Source organism: Arachis ipaensis, chromosome B02, assembly GCF_000816755.2.
Source record: "Arachis ipaensis cultivar K30076 chromosome B02, Araip1.1, whole genome shotgun sequence".
Lineage (NCBI taxonomy): Eukaryota > Viridiplantae > Streptophyta > Magnoliopsida > Fabales > Fabaceae > Arachis > Arachis ipaensis.
Window position 1 is genome coordinate 31,092,027 of NC_029786.2, and position 10,175 is coordinate 31,102,201.

A 10,175-nucleotide genomic window follows, 5' to 3' on the forward strand; every position below is an offset into this window, starting at 1 on the left:
ATGGAGCATTATTTTTTCGACAATATCGCCAAACAAACAAACAATTGGTTTATCAAATTTGCGTGGTTCATCTATATAAAACATTAACACCCACAAATGAAGAAGAGTCTCTTTGATTAGAAGTTAGAAATGATTATATTTGATAAAAAGGTACAAAGCAAACATATTTATTGTATTTTTAAATTAAATTTACAAAAAAAAATACTTTAATTATTTATCGTTCCTATCGTTCCTTTTTAACTAATTATTAACTATAATTTACTAACACTGTAGGGAACACATCTTCATGTAATTGTGAAGAGAAATATGATAAAAAATTCAAACATTTGTTACAAGAAGGAAAAATCTTTACTATAAAAAATTTAAAAATAGAAGATGCAAATGATTTGTATAGACCAATTAAAAGTACAATAAAAGCAAATTTTTTACTCACAATTGTTGTGAAAGAAATTAAAGATCCAATTATGAATATTTTCCAACACTATTTTGAATTTGCATCACTTGAGACATTGCCTGACAGAGTGGGTCAAAGAAAAATACTAACATGTAATTTCACTTTATACTATTTCAATTATTCTTATTAAAAATAACTTATTAAAAAAAAAACTACACATTTTTGTTCATTTTATTGTAGATGTCATTGGAAAATTACATCAAGAAATTAAGAAAAAAAAAACCCATTCAAATTCAAGACACATCTTCGGAAAAAGAACATACATGCAAAGATGGAACAAACAACATAATAGAAAGTGCATACAATACAACCATTCATAAAGAACATGCCTTCATAGGAACCTACGACAGAAAGAAGAAAGCAACAGTTCTAACAATAACCAATAAAGAAAAAGGATGACGAGCGTCACATAAGAAGATTAAGTCCATCAACTAAAACAAATACAAAAATCAAACCACCAAATAAAAATATCACTTTGTACAACTCCAACATCCAAATTTTTTGTACTACAAATTATTTTAAACAAAACATTTTTAAAATTTAATTTTAGTTTACATATATTTAATTTAATTCTACAAAACATAGCTATTTTTAATATTTATTATATACTATCATTAATTTACCGTCCGCGCATTGCGCGGGTCTCATTCTAGTAAAGATGAAAGAGTAGAGAGAATGACACCCACTACAAAAAATTTTGGTAAAAACGGTGGTTTTTTTGGTATTTACGGCGATTTGAACCGCCATTATTACCAATAATGGCGGTTTCGTAAAGCGACATAATTCTGGGCGCCATTCTAGTTATTACGACGGTTTTCTGAAAACTGCCACAATTCCCTGGGTTAAAACGGCGATTTTTGAATAGGTTAAAACGGCGGTTCAAACCGCCATTATTTCTAGGGTTAAAATGGCATTTTTTAGATAGGTTAAAACGGCGGTTTGAACCGCCATTATTACCCTGACAGAGTGGCGTTTTGGTTGGTTAAAACGGCGGTTCAAACCGCCGTTATTTTCAGGGTTAAAATGGCGGTTTTTTGATAGGTTAAAACGGCAGTTTAAGCCGCCATTATTACCCTGACAGAGTAGCATTTTAGTTGGTTAAAACGACATTTTTGAACCGCCATTTTTAACTTGACAATAGCGTTTTGGTTGGTTAAAATGGTATTTTTGAACCGCCATTTTACCCTGACAGTAACATTTTTTATCGTTTAAAAAAATAATTTTTACCGTCATTTTTATCGCGTTAAATAAATAATTGTGATTAAAATTTCACAATAGCAAAAAATCATAATCCATAAATGAAATATTATATAACTCATAAACAAAATATTAATATTATATATAATTTTTTATTATTAAAAATCAAAAGTAATAACTCCTATACAAAACCTTGTCTTACTAAACTTACCAAAATATAAACACTGCAATAAACACTAATTAGTCAAATCTACCATCCAATTCCTTAAACTATGTTAATATCTAATAATGTATTTAAACCATCTAATAAGTACTGTTTTTACTACTTAGAATATGATATACAAGACAAGTAGCTTAGCTAAGTGATGATGAATAAGATTTGGAGGCCAAAAGTTTCCTCCTTTTGTAATTAACTTTAAAACAAGCCTGCATTAGTTTTTTTGGTTTCTTGTGTGAGTTTCATTCCGAGAACTTGCTCCAACATCTTTGTTTCTTGCTCCACCACTCCAACTTTATTATCCAAACTCATCTCTTACAAAGATTTGTAGGAACCTCTCTTGTCAGGGAATTTCTATCAAGTTGGCTGTTATAAATTCAAATTATAACAATGAAAAGATGTCATTAGAAATAATATATAACTAGTCAAATAATATAAAGAGAAAAAATAAAATTAGATTGGTAGAAAGAATCGAGAAAATTTATTAAAAATCATAGTTACTAAGTACTACATTATACAGAAAATTTATTAAAGATCATAGTATCAGTTGCTGAAAAGTTACGTTGGGTGAACAAAATAAACAGAAGAATGATGTGAAATCGTTAAACAAAAGTACCTAAGCTGCTTCAATTTCCAATTCTTGCTTTTTGATCTTAACAGAAAGAGGGCGCAACATGCAAAGAAATGACAAATCTGATTTCCCAAAGAATGAATTCTGCACTTCCTTGAAAAATAGAAAAACAGGACTTGGTGATGGTGATTAATGATTTTTGTTCAATCACTAAAAATTCAAATTCCTCCTAAGAAAATCATTAATATGCCTCTTTTGTGCTTAATATATCGAAAATAGAGCTAGAATTTCAGTGAAAATCATACATACATATTGTGTTTTTAAATTAGTTAATACAATTCATAAATACAATGTCACAACGATATATCAGGATTAAATTCCATACAAAAGTTAGAAGATTCACACCTGAATGCTAGTATTTCTACAAATTCTGTATCAACCTGAACAAATAAAAAAGATGGACCATATGAAGCAGTTGTTATGAACTTATGATCAATAAAAAAACTGGTCACATTTACTCAGATACTCAGTCCTATCTCTTCTTTTACTTCTCTAATAGCTGCTGCAAAAATCTCCTCACCCTACAGGTACAAAACCATTTTACGATAACTTCAATAGGTAACTTCCAGTAGCCAATAACTATGTTACAATAACCATGCTGCAAAAATCTCCTGTACTGCATACAGCATCGACAACTCCAGTAGGTAACTTCCAATAGCCAATTCCATGGAATCTACCTCTTTTTTCCTGTAATACAAAGAACCTACAACCCCAAAACATGGAACAAACAAATAAAGAAAAAAGAAGGGGAAAAAAGTTGCATTGATCAGAATGTTGGCATGAAACAAATGCATGCTTATTGAAACTCATGATTTCCAATAACACATGGTAAGAATAAAAACCTAAAATATACTACTTAATCATTTCATGAACATTCAACTCCCATGATTAAAAATTTGATCTTTAAACTCTTGAGCCAAATTTTGTAATGAACAGAAATTAAAATTGGTGTCTTGTGCTCAGCAAACTAGAGTAAAGGAGGGGTATGGTCTCGTGCAATTATACAGAAGACATGCTCAAGTAACTTGCAAAAACCATAGTTACTAAGTACTACATTAATGGTTTAATAACTTAGGCGACATGGAACACTATAACCTGGTCAAGAACAGGGCCACAGAGAGATCCATAATCATCAATTCTGGTATGGTAAAAGGAGCCGTAGAATGTGAGTCTGCCGGAAGAGAAACTCGCAGCTCAATAGCCTAGGACCATCAATTAGAATGAAATATTTTCAAGAGAACAAAGGCAAATAGAGAGAAGAATCTACTCATGAGTCTGCCGGAAGAGAAACTCGCAGCTCAATAGCTCGATTGACAAGATTGCCGGCGTAGGAGAATGCTACAGGAGGAGATCGTCGCTGGAGGAGAAGCCGCTGGAAGAGATGTCGCTGGAGGAGAAGTCACAGGAGGAGACGTCGTCGAAGGAGACCGTCACTGGAGAAGACGTCACAGAAGGAGGTCGCTGCTGGAGGAGATGCCTGACGTGGCAGAAATTGGCGAGTTAAGAAATTGTTATAAGAGATGCGTTGCAAGTACAGTTCTTAACCAACCAGAAATTCGTTTATCAATTTAAAAAGGGTTGTCACAAAAATTAGAATTAAAATACTGGGAGTATGAGTCCCAGGTCGTCTCCCAACGAGTTGCAGAAAGATGTGCTATTTTATTAATCAGATGTTTTCAAAAAATGGTTTGAGTTGATAAACAGGAAATTAAATCAGAGAATTTAGATAATTTAAATAAAAACCTTGACTGAGAGTAGATTAGTTAGAAGCCCTATTCTTGTTGAATTACTCTCAAGATTAATTGATAATTGAAGGTTACTCTGCTTTGTTATCCCTTACTAGGTAGAGGAAAGTCAAGCAAGTTGGAAAGCTATTTCTAGTCACAAGTCCTAATCCTCTCCCTTGGGAAGAACTAGTGTCAATGACTAGAGGGTGATCCAACAATAAACCCAATTACAATTTTTCTCTTGAGTAATCCAACTCAAGGTTTCCTTTCAATCATCTCCCAATCAAGTTATAGAACTACTTGCTCATTATGTTTGTAAAATCCACGAAATAAGAAAAGGAAATATTAAAAGACATGATAAATAATAATCAAAGGAATCAATTAAAAATAAAAATAGTTATTGTATTAATAAATTCTAAAAATAATCCAATAATAATTCTGAGTAAATAAAGGACATGGAAGAGTAAGTGACAGGTAAGGAAACAAACTAGAATGACGAAGTCTTCATGGAGGTAATAACTCTTCTCAATATCCCGATCCAAAAAGCAATAAAATCAAATTCCTAAGAACTATGAATGTGTAGAGAAAAAACCTAGAGGAGAGGAAAAATCATATCTAAAACTAAAAATTATGCGGAATGAATGTTGTGTCCTGGTTTCTGCATGTTCCCTGGCTCTAGTCTGCTTTTCTGGGCCGAAAACTAGGTCAAAATAGGGCCCAAAATCGCCCCCAGCAAATTCTGCAGATCGCGCATGTCACGCGATCGCGTCATCCAGTCGTTCGCGTCATCCAGCATTTTGCCTTGCCACGCGTGCGCGTTGTCCACGCCTTCGCGTCACTGGTGCAGTTTCCAATCCGCGCGGTCGCGTGAGCCATGCGTCCGCGTCACTGCAATTTCCTCTATATCGTGCAGTTGCGTGAGCCATGCGCCCGCGTCACTTCTCGCTGGTCATCTCCTTAATTTCTTGTGTTCCTTCCATTTTTGCAAGCTTCTTTTCTAATCTCCAAGTCATTAATGCCCTATAAAGCCTGAAACACTTAACACACGGATCACGGTATCGAATGGAATAAAGGAGAATTAAAATACAAAATTAAAAGTCTCTAGGAAGCAAGTTTTCAACCATAAAGTATTCTTAGGAAGGAATTATAAATGCATGCTTATTTAATAAATAAGTGGGTAAAGATTTGATAAAACCACAGAATTAAAGACAATATGAACTATAAAATAATGGTTTATCAACCTCTCCACACTTAGATATTAGCATGTCCTCATGCTTAGTTGAAGGAGATAAAATAAATGAGTAGGAACATGTAAAACTCATGCAATGTAATGCAACCTATATATGTGAATGCAACTATATGATTTTTGTCCACTTGGTCAAAAGTAAATAAGCTCTTTAAGACAATCACAAATCAAATTCCACTAATTCAATTCTTATACAGTAACAACAGATAAAAATGCAAGAAAGTCACTCATGAAAGCATGGAACATAGAATTTAAGCATTGAACCCTCACTGATGATGTATGTATGCTCTAATCTCTCTAGTGTATAGGGTAATCACTCTATCCTTCTCTAGTCATGCTTTCTAATTTTCGTTCTTCACCTAACCAATCAACAACATTTAATATACCAATGCAAACATCATGAGGTCTTTTCAAGGTTGTAATGGGGCCAAGGTAAGGGTAAGAATACATATATGGTTAAGTAAGCTTGTAAATTGAATCTTTAATTAACCTAAGCTTTAACCCACACATATGTACATTCTATATAACTCAAATTTCATACCTATCTACCCAAAATTTTCCTTTCATATTCCTTACTCATGTATCAACTTTTATTTTAATTTTATCATACATGCATTGATCCTTGAATTCTTAACTTGACATTGGGGTAATTTTGTCCCCTTATTTAATTATTAAATATTTTTGGATTTTTTTAACATAAATATAAAAATAAACATAGCTTATCAATGCACATAGATTTTTAATTCTTGTAGTTTCACATGAGTAGGTACCCAAATTTCCATTATATCATCATGACACATTCCTTTATTATCTTTTGTTCCCATAATTTTTCCATACTTAATTAACACACAATTCTATCTCAAGCTAACCAAAGATTCAATTGGGATATAAAATTGTTTTTCTGCTTAAGGCTAGTAATGTGGTAAAATGCAGAACAAATGGGATTTAAAGGCTCAAAGTGGCTAACAAAGGTAATTGAAAGGATAGGCTTAATTTGGATAAGTAAGCTAAACAAGTAATGGCCTCAATCATATGTAAGCGTATAAATATATTAAACATTGGACATATAGGATAAAACAAAATATAGATTACAATCATAGAGAGGTGAACACATAAGAATAAAATAATTATGGTTAAATAATATAACCATGTATAAAGACTCAAAGTCTCACAGGTTGTGTGTTATTTAGCTCAAAAAACATGTTCCAAATATAACTTCAAGCAAATTTAACACAAAAGTTTTAATTAAAATTAGTGAAATTTTGTTCTAAAAATAGGGTCTTAGAAGAAACTTATTGTCTTTTCAATCAAGTAGAACGTGCATGCAACTAATCTATTACTATGCAATTTATCCTATTCTACAAAAGAAAAACTAACTAAATATCCTATTTATTGGTGTTAGGGAAGAGAAATTACCTCCGGAAGTCAGGTACTGACCGACCTCCCCACACTTAAGGCTTTGTACCGTCCTCGGTGCCATCTGTTAGGAACAAAGGTGGGCTGGTAGCAGTATCTCCACAGTCGGGACCGTCATGGCTCCCTGTGCTAGTAAAGAAAGTGGAGTCTGGGGTATCTGAGTCTCTGTATTTTCCTTTAAGTAGCTCCTTGAGGTGTGTGAATCGGCGCTCGTTACGGCGCTCTCTTAGCTTTTCTTTGTGTTCCTGCCGATCCAACCTTTCAAGTATTTGATGGAGCAGTTGATTGGTGGTAGGTGCTTGTGGTGTTGAAGGAGGAAGCTCTTCAGCTGGTTTAGGAGGCTGGCTTGTAGTGGCTGCTGGAGGTCTGATATATTTCTCGTTAGGAACATACTGATCATCCCGTGGAAGCATGGCTTTGGTGTCCCCAACTCTGTAGGAGACTCCGGCTGCTGAGACAAGATCTGAGACCAAGGCGGGAAAAGGTAAGTTTCCCGCAATTTGTACGTGTCCCATAGCACTCCGGATGTGTCTAGGTAGGTTCAGAGGCTGGTCTGTAAGGATGCACCATAGTAGAACGGCCATGTCTGCAGTGAAGGAGGACTCGTGGGTGCTCAGAAAGACGTAATGGGACATAATTTGTGCCCATACTCGAGCCTCTAAGGTGAGTGCGGAAGCTGTTATTCTCTTAGGACGGGAACGATGGTATCCGTAGATCCATCTGCTGCCAGGTAGTGCGATAATTCTGAGAACAGCGTCCCAGTCAAATTGGTACATCTGGCGCTTGAGTGCGGCATCTTGAAATGCGTCCATTCCTTCTAGAGTAGGGGGAAGATCTAGAGCTCGTTGAATGGCCTCTTCTGTAATGGGGACTTGCTTCTGTCGAATATAGACAGACTGCAGGATTGGCAGGTGGAAATTGGAGTAGAACTCCACTACCCAAGAAAGATTAACCTGCCGTGGTTGTCTCTGTAGGAAACCCCATTGTCTTCGTGCAATTTGCGGCTCAACAAACTCAGCAATATGGTTTGGGAGGATAAGAAGGTGTTCGTTGTTGTAACTCCTTTCTGCCAGGATGGAGAACATCTGCTCACAGTAGCGATTGGTAAATCGCACAGTGTCCTTTGCTGGGAAGGCTTTTTCTTTATCATCAACCTTTATAATCCCCTTAATTCTTTTTGTTGAGGGTTTAACTGCAGTTGAAGATGGCTCGACCACTAATGCTCGTTTTGTTCCTCTCCTTGCTGTTGATTTGGAAGCAGCTTTCTCCTTGCCTTTTTTGGTGGCCATCCTGAAAGGGGGAAAAGAGAAAGTATGTCAAAATGTCAAGGGATAGAGCAAGGAAGAGAACGGGAAAGGTGGTAATCAATGCACATTAAAAAAAAATAATGAATGATGTTAACACATGGTCATGACAACATATGGAAAATCAACAATGGAAATAGAACGAGTGCATGTAAGGACAATTAAATACAAGGTGTTTATTGGCATACAGGCAAAGGCATGAGTAGCATAGATCAAGCATTCAATGTCTAAGTTAGATTACCAAGTCTTTCATACTAACAATCTGTTTGTAATGACAATTATATTAAATTAATATGATATGAAAAAGGGTTTTGTGAAAAGCAAGCATTTAGAGTAGCAAAATAAAAGGATTCAAACATAGTGCACAATGCCATATTGGCTTTTTCACAAACACATAGCATGCATGGTAGGTAATCTATTCAAAATAAGAAATTGAACATGCAAGCAACCCTTTAAAAATTGATATATAATTGCCAAACAATATTGCAACAATCCACAAGCAAACATAAGGAATAATAATGACCCTTACTAAATATCTAACACTAATTAAAAGAGAAAAAGAAAGAAAAAGAAAACATGAATAATGAAAATAAAAAGAAAAAGAAAAAAGAAGAAGAGAACATAAATTAAGAAGAATAGAAAAGTAAGGAGGGGGAAAGAAAAGAAAAACCTTGTTAATGGTGATGAGAGAGGGAAAGGAGAAAGTGAGAAAGAAGGAAGAAGGAAGAAAGGGGAAGAAAATAATGAGGAGGTGGTGCCAGTTTGGGCGTTCAACTCCAGCTTTTGATCCTTTTCTGGCGCTGGACGCCAGAATTGGGCAGAGAACTGGCGTTGAATGCCAGTTTACGTCGTCTATCCTTGTGCAAAGTATGAACTATTATATATTGCTGGAAAGCCCTGGATGTCTACTTTCCAACGCAATTGGAAGCATGCCATTTTGAGTTCTATAGCTCCAGAAAATCCACTTTGAGTGCAGGGAGGTCAGAATCCAATAGCATCAGCAGTCCTTATTCAGCCTGAATCAGATTTTTGCTCAGCTCCTTCAATTTCAGCCAGAAAAATACCTGAAATTACAGAAAAACACACAACTCATAGTAAAGTCCAGAAATATGAATTTTTCTTAAAAACTAATGAAAATAGACTAAAAACTAACTAAAACATACTCAAAACTACATGAAATTAACCCCAAAAAGCGTATAAAATATCCGCTCATCACAACACCAAACTTAAACTGTTGCTTGTCCTCAAGCAACTAGACAAATAAAATAGAAGACTAATAGGTTGAGAAGCAATAATATCTCAGAGTTTTTGAGTGGAGCTCAGACTCTAATTAGATGAGCGGGACTAGTAGCTTTTTGCTTCTGAATAGTTTTGGCATCTCACTTTATCCATTGAAACTCAGAGTGATTGGCATCTATAGGAACTTAGAATTTAGATAGTGTTATTGATTCTCCTATTTCAGTGTGATGATTCTTGAACACAGCTATTTTATGAGTCTTGGCCGTGGTCCTAAGCACTTTGTTTTCCAGTATTACCACCGGATACATAAATGCCACAGACACATAATTGGGTGAACCTTTTAGATTGTGACTCAGCTTTGCTAAAGTCCCCAATTAGAGGTGTCCAGAGTTCTTAAGCACACTCTTCTTTTTGCTTTGGATCTTGACTTTAACCGCTCAGTCTCAAGTTTTCACTTGACACCTTCACGCCACAAGCACATGGTTAGGGACAGCTTGGTTTAGCCGCTTAGACCAGGATTTTATTCCTTTAGGCCCTCCTATCCACTGATGCTCAAAGCCTTGGGATCCTTTTTATTTGCCCTTACCTTTTGGTTTTAAGGGTTATTGGCTGTTTGCTCTTGCCTCTTGGTTTTAAGAGCTTTTGGCTTTTTCTGCTTGCTTTTTCTTTTTCTTTCTATTTTTTTTTAGTTTTTTCTGCAAGCTTTGTTCTTTGCTGCTTTTTCTTGCTTCAAGAATCATTTTT